Source organism: Lepisosteus oculatus, chromosome 1 (genome assembly GCF_040954835.1).
Source record: "Lepisosteus oculatus isolate fLepOcu1 chromosome 1, fLepOcu1.hap2, whole genome shotgun sequence".
In the NCBI taxonomy this organism is placed as follows: domain Eukaryota; kingdom Metazoa; phylum Chordata; class Actinopteri; order Semionotiformes; family Lepisosteidae; genus Lepisosteus; species Lepisosteus oculatus.
In genome coordinates, this window is record NC_090696.1 from 10,487,202 (window position 1) to 10,507,230 (window position 20,029).

At 37.9% G+C, this 20,029-nt stretch overlaps 1 long non-coding RNA gene across 1 annotated transcript in view; it reads right to left on the minus strand.

Annotated features, from left to right (window-relative positions):
• Positions 1 to 17,176, minus strand: part of LOC138241242 (uncharacterized) — a 33,752-nt gene extending 16,576 nt beyond the window's left edge. Inside the window, exon 1 of the long non-coding RNA XR_011190430.1 lies at positions 17,007 to 17,176. This is a non-coding gene — a long non-coding RNA (uncharacterized lncRNA). The remainder of the gene's footprint in view (positions 1 to 17,006) is intronic.
• Positions 17,177 to 20,029: the final 2,853 nt, after the last annotated feature.

The window sequence follows — 20,029 nt, forward strand, 5'->3', positions numbered from 1 at the left end:
TGTAATAGTCTTTTTTGTCTTGGGTGATTCCATTAAATCATTAATTCAGAATAATTATTTTCTAATGTTGGAAATATATTTCAGTGCATAATGAACTAATTTTTTTATACTTCTTTTTGTTTCTTCATATTTATCAAGGGGTGCCGATAATTCTAGAGTCCACTGTATATAGTACCCATACAATCGTAAAGTATCCAATATTAACAGTCAAAATTAAATGGTCCCTCTCACAAACCTTTTGCTACTTTAGCAAAAGACTTATATTTTGTCTTGAATGGTAGTTCTTGTTTATTACTAGTTTTAAAAACAGTTCTTGATCAGTATTAACAGCATGATACAGGCAGACTCACAGGGCATTTTGAAAAGCATTTTTGTTCTTTGATACCATAAAGAAACTGCAAATACTTAAAGATGTGACTTGCAAAGTGTTAAGTTAAAAGTTAAGTTAAAATGCCAGCAGATATATCATCCAGCAACTCACAACTAGCAACCCACTGAAGCTCAGCAGGTGTGAGCCTGGTCTGTACCTGGATGGGAGACCTGCTGGAAAAACTGAGGTTTCTGCTAGAAGAGGTGTTAGTGGGGCCAGTAGGGGCACTCACCCTGTGGTCTGTGTGGGTGCTAAAGCCCTAGTATAGTGACGGAGATGCTATACTGTAAAAAGGTATCATTTTTCGAATGAGACATAAAACTGAGGTCCTGACTCTCTGTGGTTTTTAAAAACCCAGAGCATTTCTTGAAAAGAGTAGGGGTGTAACTCCAGCGTCCTGGCCAAATTTCCCATTGGCCTTTACCAACCATAGCCTCCTAATAATACCCATCTATGAACTGGTTTAATCACTCCGTTCTCCTCCCCACTAATAACTGATGTGTGGTGAGCGTTCTGGCACACTATTGCATCATCCAGGTGGGGCTGCACACTGGTGGTGGTGGAGGGGAGTCCCCATTACCTGTAAAGCTCTTTGAGTGGAGAGTCCAGAAAAATGCTATATTAAGTGTAAGGATAACTATTATTAAAACTAGAAAAGGAGAAATAAAATGGCAGTACTGCAAAAAGATGTGGAAGTTATCTTGAAAATGCAGTCTTTGATAACACAGGGGAAATCACTTACATTGCTTCATGGTGGTTGTATTAATTCGGATTTGTGACAATGCTCTGTATTATTTCCACTGTGGAAGAGCATTGGTATTCCCTTTTAGTGGAAAGAGCTGTGAAGAAGTCAGACCCAACCACAGGTGCAAAGTCATCTTCCAGATCACCGTGCAGTGGTTTCTACACTTTTCTGAGTTCCTGTGGCACTAAAACCAAGACCCAGCAAAAAAGAACAAGGACTGTCACCTGCAACACTGCTCTCTATTGTTCAGCTTCAAATTTTCAGTTTTACTTTCAGGACTAGATACTGAAGGCATACTCAGTCCATCAGCAAAATCATAGAGCCGTACATTTCACATGGACAAACAGGAATTTATTCTTCATTTTTCAGTTTTGTCACAAAAGAAATTAACCAAAATCAATCAATTCAACTGTCAAATACATTTTACAACGTACTTTGGTGAAAGTCAACCTGCCTCGAATTCCTACCCTACCCTCTCCTGTAATTTTCCCAACCATCTACTAACCAAGTGCTACCCTGGATCACTTCTGATCGCTTCTGAATTCCAGCAAAACATACAGTACACACTATTGTGCCTTTAGTCCGTCTTCAGTCGAATCTTATCAGTACCTCAGCTTTTAATAATAAATTTCAGTCCCAGAAAATCATGCCCCTCTTTTCTGAAATCTCCTGGTTGCAAATCAGACTTCAGGCAAGGGTAACATGGACAGAGATTGGTTTCCTTTAATGGGAACACACCTCTTGTAGAACAGCCAGAATTCCTGTCCGGTAACAGTACAACAGGGAGACCAGTCTGGAGGGAGAATGATATAAATGTTCTGTCAGTGTTTCGCACCTTCACTTCACCCATATGAGAGCAGCAGTGGCTGTTTTAAAGAAAACAGATTTTTCCAAACTGGTGTTTGTAGTGAAAAAAATTGATATTTTAAATGGAATATTTTGCAGATAAATGCTCAACCAGGTATTCTATTGGTGCAAATGGTTGTGTAAATATTTTTTAAAATCCTTTCTAAAATTATTTCAAACATTTAGACAAACAAACCCTGTAGCACCATAGATACCATTAAGGGTATCTAGATTTTTTTAAAAAAAATCTACATTTTAATAAACTGACAACCACAGCGGTGACTTTCCACTGCTAATTCATGAATGTTTCGAAGCAGTCTTCACTTCAAATCAAAAACTGTGTGCGCATATACAAAAATATACTTAAATAAACTAAAACAAACATAATTCTCAACAGTAAGAAATGATATCACAGGACAAGATTACCCCTACTCCTAGAATGGCTGTCTTAAAACGTTTTGAGGTCTATGAAGCAAGTGAGTATATTGTTACAGAAGCCTGTGCTCTAGGTATAATACCTACTCAATGGTAAAATGTATTTTCAAATATATACCTCAATTACACATGAACATAGTTCTGCATTTCAAAGTCTTATTCATCTACTACTCAGTACATTATATGCATGTTAAAATGCAGACTGACAATCAATAAATAGTTAATTTGAAGGTAAGGTTGAAAAAGGAAACTTGTTACACACAGCACGGTAAGTGCAAGTGTGGGCTACTCTGAGGGATTTTACCATCCAGTAGTAGCTGTGTAGAAATTCCAAAGAGTCATCAAAGGAAAAAATAGACACCCTGCCTTTTAAAATCTGTAATATCTGAACTTTTACTAAACCCACCCATTGATTTTTCCAGGCTTGAAACGTATAAATTCTAAGCCAAAATGCTCAGACATTCAGAAGACACACTTTAATCGAGTCTAAGATTTGTATAACAAAATCTACATTCCTTAGAGACAAAATGCATCTTACACTTGGGATTGTTTCTGTGTTATTGTTTGTTTCTGGTTATCTTCAAGGGGCTCCAACACAGAGTACAACGATATATCGAGAAATGCTTGAATTTTTGGATAAAGCAAGAGGTTTGGCAGTTGTAAGTAACGTTGAGTTTTTTTTAACATATTACTATATACAGTTTATATTACTATACAAATATTATATTACTAGATACAAATACGATACAAATATATTTTTACTTTGGTGGATGCCTTTATCCAAGCTGAATTATAGGGAATTATAAGACTGCAAATATATAACATTTGTGTACATAATCTGAGAAATGTATGTGTTCTAATGCATTACATTTTTATATCATTTTAGGGAAATAAAGATGGACTTTATTACACTCCAGCAGATTATAAGGTATGTATTTGTGTATATGGCTTTATATGTAAACATTTGTATGTATTATGTTTTTGCACATTAGTAGCTATTACTAGAGAGTGATACAGAAGACACATAAATGTGTGCTCTTCTACATATGTTAAAAATGTTACATCTGGAAGAAGTTTAATATAATTATAAACCTAAAGAATAGTGGCATGCAACGTCAATTTGCTGCAAGCTGTGGAGTATTTTTCATTTGAAAAGCACACAGGAAATCAAAAACATGTTCAAAGTGAGACCTAAACCTCATGTCACTGACAGTGTGACAGCATTCACCTCAGGCATCCTTTTAAATGTGCCAGAACCTAGATCTCTGTGCACTTTGTTTTCGCTTATTAGGTCATGTGAGCTCAACAGTTCTGTGCTTTAGTGAAGCAATATTTGATGCTCTGGCGATATCGCATTTATGATACAGCACATATTTTATACTTAGCTCTTTTCTGAGTCATTGTCAAGACGATTCATACTAACTTCTGCCTGCTTATATTTCAAGTCCTGCAAAGCAGAGGCGCTGAAGTGCTTTCTTTTGGAGCTGGATGTGGTTCAAATGGAGTACGCTAAGGAAACTGATGAAGAAATTGATGAAGCTGTTGCTGGCCTAAAGGATTTAGGCAAAAAGGTAAGCAAATTAAAAGATCTGAAGTTTGGAAATATATCTTCATTCGCAAATTCCCTAAGATTACTAGCATAGGATTTTGTTCTAAGCAAGACATTTCGGAAACGAAAGCATTTAACTTGTTCTACTATTTGAATTTAAAATATACATCATTTCAAGCTAATAATAACATGATTTAAAAAAATGACCATGTCTATGCCAAAAAACTAAACACATATTATTGATATGTACTAAAGACACTTACTTAAGAGAGAAATATCGAAGCAGGGAAGTGTTTTGTTAGGGGCAGCAGTATCCCAATGGCAGATACTGTCTGAAGAGGAAGCTGCATAATGGTACACAAGCTGTATTGGATTCATAACACAAAGGTTATGTCAGTTTTAGAAATCAGTTCTTGAGCCCCCATTTTGTCTTTACATTTATTTCAGAAAATAATTTGCCAAAGCTATCTGAAAGGAAGTGTGGTGGGAATGCTTGTGCAATGCTGCACTACATTCATAAGCTCTTTTGTACAGTACAGTGCCCTTTTCAAAAATGAAATATAACTGGGTTATTGCCAAGTGTTATAGAAAGTAATATATATAAATACTGTAGTCTCAAACACAACAAAAGGAGAAACAGTGCCTGTTTGTTTTGTATATTTAATGTTATGGGAAAAAGGAGATCTGTCTCCGTTTATTTTTTTTCAGAATTTAACATATATTACCTATAGTAACTGTGTCTATTTCCACATCTTTCTTTTCTCTATCCTTAGCTCCAGTTCCAGCCCAGTTCTGAAACCTGCTCACCCTGTGAAAGTTATCCCCGGAATAATTCTGAACAATTCTTTGATGAATTTACAAAATTTATTAAAACATCGCTCATTACTTCCAGCTGATTTTTATCCTCAGTTATCCTCTTAAGTGCAACCCTAACTAGCATGCTTACAGCAACACAAGAGAAGATCAGTCCTCCTGCATGCTATATCTCGGATGTACTGCATGCTTTCTTTAAGTTCAAGAAGATCCTGCTGCAGTACAAGACAAACTTGCAGGATTCCTGATCTACAGCTGTCATGCATTAGATGAGGGTTACAGCACAGTCAGGGAAAAGAGAACTGAGCACTCCGAACCCAGGGAAAAAAAGAAGGGAAACAAACTTTTGCTTCTCATTTTTTACATAACCCAGAATAGTATTCACTAAATTAATCTTCTTAATACATTTGATCATCAGATTTTTAACAATCAAGCAAGAAACAAGCACAAAAATAATTTTCAATTTTTAAAACAATGATTGTATTTATGCATTTGTATTTTTACAAATGTAATGTTTCGAGAGACTTATTTATGGTACTTCAATTTTGAGTGTTTCCTTTAAGGTTATTTCAGATTAATTGCATTTGCTTATTTATGTTCACTGTTCTGACACAACATGAATATGTGACTTGTCCTAATAGCCTAGCCATTGAGGCCAATGCAAAAACTACTTGAATTTTTTACATAAGCTGTATGTGTAGAAGTTGAAAAGCTGTTTGGAACACAAAATGCATATTTATGAATGTGCTTATTTATTTATCTATTTATTTATGTGTATTATTTATTTATATGTATCTGATGATGGCTGCTCTGTTCTCATATTTAAATAAAGGCCATTTTTATTTGTACAAGCCTGTGAATATGTGTTGAATCAGAATCAGTTTTAATGTCCACTTTATGTTGTGTAATATGGTGTCCTTATGGACATTAACTATTCTAAATTTGCATGGCATATTTTGAGGTTTTACAATGGGTTTTCCTTTCACTTTGTACTAATGTGCATTGCTGAGATTGTACCATGATATCATACCAAATACTATAGACTAGACCATGATAATACTATGAATTACCATGTTCATATTAAATGTTTGAAAGAATAATGGCTTAAGTTCACTAATTATAAGTCATGGTCTTATTATAGTCTAGTGGAGTAATGTATACCACAAACATGCTAAAATTATAGGAAAGCACAGTGGAAGCAATAGCACATTGTTGTAAATGCAAAATTATCATTATTTTAATGTCATCACACTGATACTGTATGTGTGCGACCAGTTTCAATTTTCTTATTGTTTGCAATGCCTACTTTTAAATCACTGCCACAGTACATCACTGGTGACAAACAGATGCTAACTCTATTGCTCTTCTCTATGAAAGGCCACCCCTGTAAGATTTAACAACAGAAAAATGTTACAGATGTGTCAACACTTAAATAGGCAACATTTTATGTATTGTTGAAGCAACATAAAAAAACTTCTAGTGTCTATAGGACTACTCATATAGGAAGGAACAATACAGGACTACCAAGCTGTAGCACTCTGTCCATTGCTTTTGTGTTAGAACCTACAGGGTCATTTCAGGCAGCTGTGTTATGCAAAAATCCATGCAAATATTAACTGAACATGTGTGATCCATTAATTTATGCTCCTCAATACAATTGTATTACAATTCACCGTTCTGGACATAGTTGGTGCTGATTTTGAGTTGTACTGTACAAGATGTACCCTTCAGCAGTGATTATTTCTATGTGATTCCTGGCTTGTAGAGAGTTCCTAGGTGTGCACGTAATCTTACATTATGCTTGACCTTTATTGTACATTATGTTATTTCACCCACTGTTAGTCTCCTACACTGTTCCTGCATGTAACTAATCTTGATAGGGATGATGCTGTAGAAAGTCTTATCTGATCTAAACAGTCATACAACATACAAAAATACATAGTGGGGATGTTAGACTGTAGGTTTTTTAAACAACCAAGTGTTAAGCACAAGCAAATATACTATAAACAACACCTTGAGTTATTAAAAAGTTATCAAATTCAACTTAAAAACAGCAACAACAGACAGCAATATAGCAGAGATGCCTTCCATTCGGTGTTCTCTAATGCTAACAGCATGATAGCTGACTTTCAACCTCCTTATGGTGTGCTTTCACAAGACAGGCCAGAAATAAAGAGTAAAAGGCACAGTCTATTTTGCCACTGGGTTGTTTCTGTGCAAGCTGACAACAGGAAAGTTCTGATTTTCTTCTCTGAATTAGACACCACGCTTTGCAAACTATCCTTACACGAACTGCAAAGGTACACTGAAAAGAAGCAAGCGTCTTTACAAGATAATACGTTAAACAATGATGTTGTATGTACAAAAGCTAAGTCTTTTTCCTGACACCAATCCCCCCTCATCTGTACAATTCACTTCTGTATCTGATGCAGCTTGCCCTTTAAAATTCAAATCTTCTTGACTAATCTGTATAGCAAACAGGACCCGTATTTTGCTGCTGATTTCCAGTAATGCACAGCATTTCACCACTTCAAAGATTAAGATTATAAGTGAGATAAGTCTGCAGATCAATTTGTATCTTTGTAAAGGACCACAGTTTACCTTGGCTTCACATAGGTTCAGGGTTTTGGTTTCACATACCTGTGAAACCCACCTAAGAACAGGAAATACACAATTGCTTTAAAGTCTTGTATTTTTTACAGCAACACTTTTTTCTTTAAAGAAAACAATCAAAAGTACCATCTCAACATGAAGAACAAAGCCTAGCCCTCACAATAAAACAGGAATATGACTTTTCATATATGTACATGGCAAGACAATCAGAAAAGCAAGCGCTCTCAGTTCTTAATAAACATTTTGATGCACACTAGTATAGCGCACTACTCCAAACTTCTGTCTTTCTTTGGAGAAATGCATAATAACAGGTAAGACAATCGTTTTACTGAGCTTATCCTACAGTACGTGTGATTCTCTTTCACACCAAAGGACGGCAGAGGGGCTCTTCTGTATAACTTTATATTAAAGTCACAGTAATAACTTGAAAGTGATAAAAACCTGTGGTCAGATCAATATAACTAAAATAAGTTAAACTAAAAAAAAATCTAAATTATCCCTCAGAAATACTATCTTGCCAAAATATATGTTTAATACAATCCATTTGGAAAGTTTTCTTTTGGTTGCCACTATTTTCATATCAAGGCTTTATTTTATATTTATATATATATATAATATATTTTAATATATTTCAAAGGCTGTCCACACACTTAGTGTATTATCTTCCAAAACCTGTAGTCCTCATCTGAGATCAAGAGTCTAATGATTAATCATTAGAATCAGTTATGTCACAGTTTTAAGTGTTAAAACATTACTCCATCATGTCAATTAAAAAATAAAGTGTGGCAATAAGTGCTTTGAAAGTATTCCCAAATCTAGCTTTCTAGGAAAAATTAAGAAATATATTAGAAAAGATGTAAATATTTTTGTGGTACACTGTCATGAGAACTATGGTATTGAAATGAGAGCTATGTTTGAAATGTTCTCATTTAATTTAATCTACGTCACCCAACATGGCGCCAGAGAGTAGCGATGTGTTGCATGTTGCTCCTCGTCAGTACGTTATTGCCTGTTTCGTGTTGTATCAAGTCTGGCTTTTTAGCAATTATTTATGATTTATGAGCAAGTGCTTGTGGACATTGGATCGAGGCTGTCAGATTACTGAACTCTACCCCTACAACTGGCTCACACTGATGGGTTTTTTCTCACACTGCTCGTCTGACTTTTTTTTTAAAGTTGTATGTTAACTTCTTGTTGCTGTTCTCTGCTTGTTTTTTGGTGATTCCTTTAATGTCTTTGTACTGAAGCATACATGTCCAAATAAGCATTTAATTGCACTTGTGCATGTAACAAATAAACTGATCTGAACTGAACTAACATATTACCATACTATGGTAGAACAACTACAATACTGTACATGATGAAATAAGCTTATTACTAATAATTCCGTCTCTGTTTTCCCATTTAGACTTCAGATATGCTGCACCAGAACCCTGATTCTAACTGAATCCAGCATTTCCCAAAAGTATCAGGATAATCTATTCCAGGATTCATGCTCATGCCACATGTTTTGATTATTTCATATATCACACAAACAAAAACCTTCCTGTCCTAATGTTCACAGCAACCTACAAGCCACCCCAGAAGCAAAGGACATACTGTAAGACCTTCACCCGGAATGAGACAAGTCATGCACACAATACAGAGACACCAGTTAGCTGGAATTTAAGGTAGGAGGAAAAAGCCTCACTAGCCAAACTGAGCACTGAGAATCTCCACACAGAAGGTGAGCCTCCCCATACAAGAAGTGAAACAATTCAAAATCATCGGGACAAAATCTTTCAAATCGGCTAGGAACTACCGTTTAAAGAGTTTATTAAAGAGTACTTAAGAGCAGAGTGTTCAGATAAAGAGAACTTCCACTAGAAATGACTTGTATTGTGTTTGTGATTGTAGCTGTGGTCACAATGATGCAATCATTTTGTTTTTAATACCTACTGGTATTAGGGATACTGTAGCTGCACATCATTTAATGAATCCTGCACCAGTGGGAGGGTTGCAGTACTGTATCACTTAAATATCCCCGTTTCTAACTACCCTTATTTATTATTTATTAGAAATTACCGTTTCTAATAAATTTTCAGTTTGCTTGAAATTATTGCAAGTAGAAGGGAGTAAAGGCCTTGTAAACATTATGTGTACAACTGTACATTTTCAGGTCTTCCAGTTCAAGTACCTGTATGAGCAGGTAAATACTGCTGTATTCTAGAGAGCATGTATTACTGCCTTTTTTTCCCCCCAACAGAGTTGATTGTAAAACATCCAAGTAGAAAGTAACTGAAAAAACTGATTTGTGAGAACGGAAAATTGTGCAATCTTTATTTGAGTCAGATCTTACAAAAAATATAGAACATGCCAGTAAACCAGTACACTGCAGGTTGAGCGACTGAAATATATTTGCAATAAAATCAGTATGAATTGCTTTTCTCATAAAACGTATGCAGTATATTAATTTTCAAAAACCGACATTTTCAGAGAAACTTAAATGAATGCAGAGTGCTTTTCTTTTTGACAAACTATAGATGTTTTGTGTGAATTGCAGACGTTTTCGACAAACATGCCCTATAATTTATGTAATCTATGATGTACAGTATCACATTTTAACTAATATCTAATTAAGAACAAATGTGCCTTGCAAAATGCGGGGAAAAAGAGCTGAACCATATAACCACAGCTATATCCGGAGCATGACAAATTTCACACATGATTAATGTACTATTTAGGTATTTCTCCAAACCCACTTTCTCAGATGAGTGTCACATCGTGATCAGTGTCACTTTCTGTGTCACATAGGGACGTGGTGTTCCCTCCCATGCTGTGACAGTGACCCAGTCCGTTCCTTGGGGAAACTTGCGGCTGTTACACCTACAGATAGTGGAAAATGGTTTGGTAACTGCCACAACACTTTCAGCAATTAGCAGCCAGAGGGAAACTGATGTAGTCTTACTTTGTAGCGATACACTTTGTACTTTGTAGCGATTGCAGCCCAATCCACACAGAAAATCGTTCTGCAGCTCTTTAAAATGCACGTCTTCACCATGGATTTCTTATTTCAAATTCTAAGAAAAATCTTCAAAATAGTTAGCATTTTTTACTGCAGTTTCTACCCTCTATATTCCCACTACCCCTGACACACATTGAACATTTATGGTCCTGTTGCGATGTCATACTTCTCCTAGAAAGTGTGTACGATACAGCTGCTGGCGGAATGAGTATTGAAGAGTACTGAATGTTTCTTGTTCCGCGAACTCGCCTTTTCGCATCAGCCTGGTGCTTAAGAAATGTTTTTTAAATGTCTCGTAAGAGACCAAGTTTTGGGATTTTTAAGTGTTTTTTTTCATTGATTACGTAAACGTTTTGCCGAGGTTACGTACTGTGTACACCGTCATGCTTGCAAATTTTGCGTTTATGCCACATAATTATATTTTTTCTAATCTGAGTTGTTACGCATCAAAAATGTTAAAAAATAAACAAATCAAAAACTTATGGTTGGAAATGCTCATAATCCCCTGACAAGGCAGTTTCAAAACCACAACACAAGTGGTTCAATATGAGTATTAGTCACTGGAGAGGTGGCTGAGTCACCGAAGCTTGATAAGGCGTTAGCTCCATAATTAGAGTGCTTTCCTTTTACTTCTACAGCATCTCTGCAAACCAGATTGAATGCTAATAGGCTTGTTAGGAACAGATTTATTAATTTTTACATTATGCACAAAATCAAAGTGACTGCATCTCATTTTGCGAAACTGCTCAGTTTAGGTCTTGATTTCTTAAATTGGCCAGGTACGGGTACCACAAATATAAAAACAATCAATATACTGCTAGAGTTGATTAATTAATAAACTTGTAATTTTTCCCAAGGTTAGAATTCTAACTTATTTTAATCAGATTAGCATGGCGAGGTCTATTTAAATTCGTTTTCTTTCACACCGTGCTTTCTGTAATGTGATGTGGGCTGGTCTTCTGATGTGTCATGTGTTTTGGTTTCTGATTATTATCCACATTCCTAAAATTGTAACACACAGATAATGAGGTATGATGCCTGGGGGGAACAGAAAAGCCACAAAAAGTTTTTAATTTATCCCATATGAGGTCATACAGCACTAGTGTGTAGATACAGGGATTTGGAAAGTAGCATGAAATGTCATCAACATTACATCACGGGTTCTAAAATAAATGGTATCCACCGCAGTTTGATATTTAAAAATGTTCATATCTAATATGTATTGATATTAAAAATATAGTGGCATTTACAAGCATTCTAGTATAAAAAGCATACTCCCAAGACTGAATAGTCTTTATTAAAAACATGCTCTGTGCATGTTTCTAGTACTCATCTACTAAATGGGTTTCCAGCCCTGCTCCTGGACAATAAAATCTGAGCTGAACTTAATTATTTAATTAAAGCCTTAAGTGACTTAACTGGTTTCTTCAGTAGAATATTTGTACGGTTTTTTTTCCAATGCAAAAGATTGAGATTTATTTTTGTTGTTATGCGATAACTAAAGCCCCCACCTCAACTTCCAACATGTTTAATAATAAAAATAATTAATAATAATTGCTTACACTTATATAGCGCTTTTCTGGACTCTCCACTCAAAGAGCTTTACAGGTAATGGGGACTCCCCTCCACCACCACCAGTGTGCAGCCCCACCTGGATGATGCAATAGTGTGCCAGAACGCTCACCACACACCAGCTATCAGTTCATAGAGGGGGATTATTAGGAGGCCATGATTGATAAGGGCCAATGGGAAATTTGGCCAGGACGGTGGGGTTACACCCCTACTCTTTTCAAAAAACACCCTGGGATTTTTAATGACCACAGAGAGTCAGGGCCTCAGTTTTACGTCTCATCCGAAGGACGGTGCCTGTTTACAGTATAGTGTCCCCGTCACTATACTGGGTCATTAGGACCCACATGGACCACAGGGTGAGCACCCCCTGCTGGCCCCACTAACACCTCTTCCAGCAGCAACCTTGGTTTTTCCCAGGAGGTCTCCCATCCAGGTACTGACCAGGCTCACACCTACTAAGCTTCAGTGGGCTGCCAGTTGTGAGTTCCAGGGTGATATGGCTGCTGGAGCCATAAGAACTGCAAGCATTCAAACAGGCCACATTAATACAATGATTAAGTTAATTAAGGTTTCAAATGTGTAACTGAGGATAGGCCACCCTTGATTTACTGAAGTAAACAGATAGGCAGACAAATCTCCCAATAAAGCTAACAAAGTAGGGTTCACAGATCAGGATTGATAGCAGAGACAAACACACCAGGGAAGCATGTATCAGTCAAGCACTGAGGTCTTAACGGGTGGAAAACAGCATAATGCAATACAACTACAAAAAGCCAGCTACATGCAGATGTAGATGGTCCTGGTACCCACCATACTGTACTCTTCAATTTGCTTCATGGACTCTCTTCAAGCATAAAAAATGACATGCCCTCTTTTGGGACAACAGGCACAAAGTTGTAATGCCAATTACATAACAAAAAATACAAAGCACTTTATATTATAGAAATACTTGAGAGGGACCCAGCATTTCCACCATGTCTAGCACCTTCATTCCTTTACCAATTGTATTAAGGGTGAAAGTTAAAAAGGCCAGGTTGAATTAGTCCAATATGGAGTTTATAATAGAAGTTCGGGAGGAAGGTCAAATCCTAATCTCACACACATTTGCTTACCTACATACTATTTGTAAGCATGCTAGTATGGTGTCAGCCTGCATTGGGTCCGGGCCTCACTTGTTTTAAAAGCCCTGCAGTTTCTGGGATTTGGCTGCTATTACCCCCCTCCGACCCCCCAAAGATGGCGCCCAGTTGGCATGATTTGGCCCTTGACTCATCCTCCTCCACCCCCACCCCATTGGCTCTATCACATTATCTAAAAGAACCAGAACCCACTGCAATTTAACAAGTAGTCCTTTATCATTGCAAGCATATTGCTCCGTAGACCAACTTGATTTTTGGCAAATCACCATTTGACACCATGGCAACCACTCTAAGCACAACAATAACATTGTCATAACTGGCTCATACATCAATTACTGGAAACTGGTAAACCAAGAAATAACATCCTGCTCACCGGCATGCATGAGCAAGTGGTTCCTATGCCACTTCCATATCGCTTGCCACTGCTAAGGTAGCTCCTAGCTGCTCCTTCTGGGTCAGTACATCTGCCATGTTGCTCAACTCCATCCCAAGTTGAAAAGTGGTGCCAATATTTTATTATATAATAACACTACCCAGAAGTGTGGCAAACACTGGGCCAGGAATCCCAGAGGTCTATTTTCCTCAATTATATGTCCATGAGGTCTTCTACTGCTACAGTACACTGTTACTCTAGACTTCTGTAATGCACTTCTTTGCAATTCTGAGCCCACAGGAGACTGACATAAATATTACTTGGCACCGTCTTTGACATCACCTCCACAGAAACTAAGCTGGCCTCTGCATTATTCTCTCTAGAGCTGGTGCAGATCTTTCACAGCTCATAGCGAAATACTAATCTCGCTTATCTAAACACTACATTAATGGCTGCCCAAAGTATGCGATGGATTTATCCAAACTGATCCGACCAGCCTAAAGCTTGTATGTAGAGTTGCAAGAAAAAGTTTGTGAACCCTCTGGATTTCTGCATTAATTACTCATACAAATGTGGTGTGATCTTCAACTAAGTCACAATAATAAATAACAATTTGCTTAATTTAATAAAACACAAAAAATTGTACTTCTTGTCAATATTGAACACATCATTTAATCATTCAGAGTCCAGGCTGGAAAAAGTATGTGAACCCTTGTATTTAGTAACAAAATAACACTATTTTGTTAGATCATTCCTCCTTACAACTCCTTACTATTTCAGTTCACTGATATTTCTGGGATTCCTTGCGTGAACAGCTCTCTTCAGGTTATACCTGAAGCATCTCTCAATTGGGTTGAGGTCTGGACTCTGACTTGGCCATTCCAGAACACAAATTTTCTTCTGTTTAAGCCATTCTGTTTTACTTTTGTGCTTTGGGTCATTGTCTTGTTGCATCACCCAACTTCTATTAAGCTTCAGGTGATGGACTGCTACCCTGACATTCTCCTGTAAAACCCCAAACCATGATGAAGTTTTGGTGTTGGTGTGCAGTGCTTTTTTCCTCCAAACATAGCATTGCGCGTTACTGCGTGTTAAGAGCTCAACTTCTGTCTCATCCGTACACAGAACATTGTCCCAGAAGTGTTGTGGAACATCCTGGTGGTCTTTTGTAAACTTTAGACATGCAGCAATGTTTTTTTAAGGAGCCTATCCACGTGGCTAGGTGTGGATACTCCTACAAAAAAAAAAAGTATGCATGTACTGAGATTAATTGTTTACCTTTTGCATTGGTTTAAAATTCTGAGAGCTACTTACTGGTCCACCAAAACACAGCATCTCATCACAGCATTGACCAGCATCATCGCCCACCCTTGCCTGATTTCTGCAATCTGAAGAGGTCAATCAACAAAGGTGGTAATTCGACTTTCAATATGTTGTCTAGCAACAGGGCCAACATCATCTCTTAACCTGTCGGAGTACTACTACTGTTTCTACTCCTTCACTCTCACACTCCCAGTGCTCTCACAGCCCACTCAGAAATAATTCCTGTCACCCCTACTTTCACTTTCAGTTTCCAGCACTGCCTCAGTCTTCATAGGGCAATCCTCAGTGCCCAATTAACCAAAACAGGCTCAGTCTCCAAGACAATAAACTTTCAAAAGACCACCTCAAAAGACAGGAGGCTGGCATGAGCTTTCTTTATTATTTCAAACAAACACATTCTCAAGAGTTAGGAAACTTTGGGACAAGCCACTGAACTGTTCCAGCCAAACCAAAATTTCTTTCAACAAATGGCTGGATTTGATAGGTTAAATTTCTTCCTATTTGTAAACCTCCTTATATAATAAGGAAAAGCAATAGCAGCTAGGCTGCCCTGTCTCTCCCCTTCCTTTGTGCAACAGATATGCTCAACCACATCTGTGGTGAATGGGCAGCACACATGCACTCACACCTCCACATCTGGCTGTCATCCAGGCCCCACACCATCAAAGATACCCTTCTCAGTATGAGAATAAACAGCTTCCTCTGCAGGCACCACCTTCCACCCATTCAAACAGATACCTCAGCTATTTCACCTGGTACAATTCTCAGGGAACAGAAATATAAGCTTTCCAGCCATGTTGCCAAAGGTGACAGTCTTCTTTCAAGGCTTCTTTCAAGAATGAGGTCGATTGGCTAATAGCACCCAAATGAGACAGATGGGCCAAGTAGCCTCCTTACGTTTCACCTAATTTACATTCTTATATCCTCAAACGGCCTGGCTTCTTCTGTCATCTCACTGTGGATGTGCTTAGAGGTTAGGAACTGAAAATCTCTGCGCCACGCCAGCACCTTTTCAGCAACTCCTTTCCATCCTTGCTGTCAGAGGGTCAGTCATTCCTCCCTCTGGAAGGTTGTAGTCTCTGGCGCTCGGTGCCATGCATGAAAGTGAGTATACAAGCTTCCTGCTCGGACCCAGTTGGCTCTCAGGACAATTTTTGGATCTTCTGCAGTCAGGTCTGGTTGTAGGCTTTTTTTTTCTGCCACCTCACTTCTGAGTTGTTTATGACACCTTGGTGTTGGCAGCAAGCATCACCAACCTTCCAGTATAGGAAGCAGAAAAAGCTCTTTATTGAACATCACTCGCTGTGAAAGTTTACATTGTACAGAGCAACAATAGCCCATTAAACTAAACAAACAGCATGTCCAACAATCCTGTATCCATAACACAACCAAGGTGATAAACAGGACAGTAAGGAAAGGCAGACGGATACCATAGCAGACAAGGACAGAACAGCACAATCTTCACACCTGAAGACGGCTCCACAGCCGAAACATTTTGTTTCTTTTCTTCTCTCTTCAGCATTGAATAAACCTTTACTTGTTCCTTTACATACTTCTTGGTAGATGCTCAGAGTCCTGGTATAAATGCAGTTCTGGTGTGCTTAACAAACAGACTGTCACTTTGCCTAAGCTTACACCATGCCCAACTCTGATTCTGAGCTGAGGAAATGACTAACTCAGCATTTTCATATGTGCTTGCAGAATATGGATGAGTGTTACAAGCAAAAACATTTCAGCTGAAACAGCTGTGTTTCACTATTGGCAATTCATTCACTGGTGTCTTAAGTTTCAACTTGAGCAGTACTCCCCATCTAGTATTTGTAAATCACTTTTTAAAATAAAATTAGTTAATTGTACAGTTAATTTTTGTATAGGTCATATTCAGTTAATCGGGTTTATACCTCCACACTGTTTTTCAGGAGATTACAAGACCAGCATTCTGGTGAATTTGGTGTTAAAAGCCTGGCTGGGTTTGTCCTTACAACCTTTCAAATCTGCAATGGCTCAGTGAATTTCCTGCAATGTCTGATTATAAAACAGGTGCACAGCATAAACAGTACGGTCAGAAAGTCTCGCAATCAAAAGCCTTACAAGCAAATCTAGCAAACACATCAATAACAAAACTTAAGAGAGCTTTTTGCTCTAGTTTCTTACATGCAGCAAATTAACATAAAGGCACATACTGAAATGTTTGACGTTCAAAATAAAATGGAGAGGCACCTACTTGATTAAGTGAATTTGTTGTTCATATTCCTTTTAAACTTCAGCAGGAAAAGTGAAGAATGAAAAATGGCCCGTCAGAGCTCTAAACAACTCCACAGTGGTTGGGCAGTTAACTTCCTGTGGCCAGTTCATTAGTGCATCAAAGCACTTAAAGTGCGAGGTCCTTTAAGACCTCTGCATAGAAAACAGAATACTTAAATTAAAATGTATTTTTAAAGATGAACGTTTAAAAGTAAAACATCTTTACAGGAAGCCACTCAATTTCCTGTATGTTTATAGTAACAACAAAAGTAAACCCACAAATGTTTTTAAAAAAAACCTCAAGCACAGACTAAAATTAGCAGTTATATGGCTGAGCTCTTTAAAAGTGCTCCGATAGTTTTTTTTCAGTCAACACTAGATCTTCGAGGCAACAGTTCTAAAAATGTTTTCTTAAGATTTCTGTCAATAAGACCTTTGTAATTCTGTGACCAAATAAATCAACTGAGAATCAATTCTCATTAACAGTAATGACCTTGAAAGTAAACATTTAACACAGCAGGACATATACTAAAACTATTTGTATCCTCAAGAACACAGGAGCCCATCTTAGATTTTCATCCAATTTATTGAAATAAAATTAATAGAAATGAATTGGATCTTACGGCTTGATTTGTACTATTTGATTTTTTATTGAACAGTTTGAGTCCTCAAGAATACAGGAGTCGGAGGATATCGGAGGAGGATATTGGGTGAAAACCAAGATTTTCACCCGATCAATTTAAGTAAAATTTCTGGTCCAGCTTCAAGAACCCTAGGCACTATCTCTCTTGTCACAGAGAAGAACAATTCTGTTGTTCACTTGAGCAAGGTGCTGCACGCAGATTGCTCTAGTAAAATACCCAGCTGTTTATAAACAGTAGGTACAATGTTGCTTTGTCAGGCAATGAAAATATCACAAGTTAAGTAGCCACTGGGTAGTTAGTGGGGCAGTTATATATGGCATTCTCAATGTTCAAACAGCATTTTAATAGCACAACATACACAACATAAATCATGATCTTTTTTTGAGGACCCTGCTCACGTCTCAGGTACCAGAACTCCTATTAACTAAAAAGTCCTTAGGAAGTATAAAACCATATTAAGGATAATAGTCCCTAGATCCGCTGAGGACACTTACTATAGGATCGCGCCATGAGTTTTTCGGTGTACACATTTGGCCCCTGCAGTCGACTTCTGCCAGAGACTCCACCTTCCTAGCTTGGGTTATGATGTCTGTAACCACAGCTCAGGAGATTGCAGCTGGTTCAGTAGCACTCAGATTCGAGTCAGTTTTGTTGACCCTTCCATCAGAGCTACCATCTCCATCTGGATCAGCATCACGTTTCTTAAAGCTGCTCTACCGAGACCGAGACTTTCCTGGCAGTTCCTGATCGTTCATTTCAGCTGTACTGGGTTTTTAGTTACTGCATCACTAATCACTTCAATCTACTGTACTTTCATCTTCACCAGGCTTTGCATCTTATCAGGCTTCCTGATCCAGGTGCCGAGGGCCTTTGCTCTCTTCTGGTTTCATTTCCAGTGCAGCTTAATTATTTAACTGAAGCCTGAATTGAACCCAAAAGTTGCTTGATCGGAACATTTTCAATTTTTTTCAACGTTCTTAATTTGTTTGGAATTTTATATTACTTAAGAAATGCCATATGCTTATTCCTCTCTCTGGCAAAACAGCTGGTTCCACAATTTCTGTTTCTGCTTTATAAGTGACACTAAACTCCTCATTGAAATACTGTGCATGTTAAAGTCTCCATTTCATTCCGAGGGCTCATAACCAGACATAAACCAGTTGAGTTTACGTGCTTATCTGATGTACAGTATTTTAGTAGTTTGGCACCTATTAAGTATGTGTTACAACAAGTAGAATTTACCAACATCTCTTTTTGATGCAAACTTTTATGTTAGCATTTAAGAAGCAGTTATTGTCTAAATGAAATTTGCATATAGTCCAAATGAACACCAAATACTGTATGATGAACAAATAAAAAATTCTGACTGAAAAACGTTTACTATGCCAGTTACTGTAAGAAATATTGTGCAAAGATGGAATAAAACCAATAACTGTTAAATTAAGAGCATCCAGCGATATCAACACTGTGCATTCACAGAATAAATCTCAAGATAAAACACTTGTCTAAAATGCTAACATTTATGAATCAGTTATTTCTACGTTATCCGTTCTATAAGATTAGTATATCATTACAATTCACCATCATATGTGCGAACAACAATGACTAAGAGGAACAAATAACAGAAGCTTGTATTAGCGGGGGAAGTTCAGTCGTCTAACAAAAATCAATGTGTATATGTCATGACTCATTTTAGTTTGTGCTTGTTTCATGAAAGAATGAGTGCAGTTAGAACATAACCACCAACCTACCAGAATAACCCATCCATCCGTTTTTCCAACTGCTTTTCCAGCACAAGGTCGCGGAGGGGCCAGATCCTCGGATCTCGGAAAGCAACAGCACAAGGAAGGATACATCCTGGATGGGATAAGGCAGGCAGGTAGACACAGTCTGCCTGCCTTATCGACACTCACACGCACACTCTCACTGGGCCCACGTTTTCAGAAAAGGCCTACCAGCACGTCTTTGGTCTGTGGGAGGAAACAGGAGCACCCAGAGGAAACTCACTGGAACATAGAACAAACGAAGTCCAGGCAGATAACCCAGGTCTAGAACTGAACCCAGGGCCTCAGCGGAGCTAGGCAGCAATGCTAACCACTCCGCCACCAGGCTGCTGCTCCAAATAATCAAAAAGTTCAATTGAAGCCCATGTTAAAGTGAATGAGGGGCTCAGTTATGGAATTGTGCCAGCAGGTGTATGGGCCTTCAGGACCAGGAACCCATGCTCTAGGTCTCCAGGCATACCTATCTTCTTTTTAATCAGAAGGGCCAGAACCATTCTTCACCACGGTGTTTGTGCACCAGGTTCTCTTTCTCCACCTACATTCCTTCTGACTCTGTGTATATTCATACTACTTAG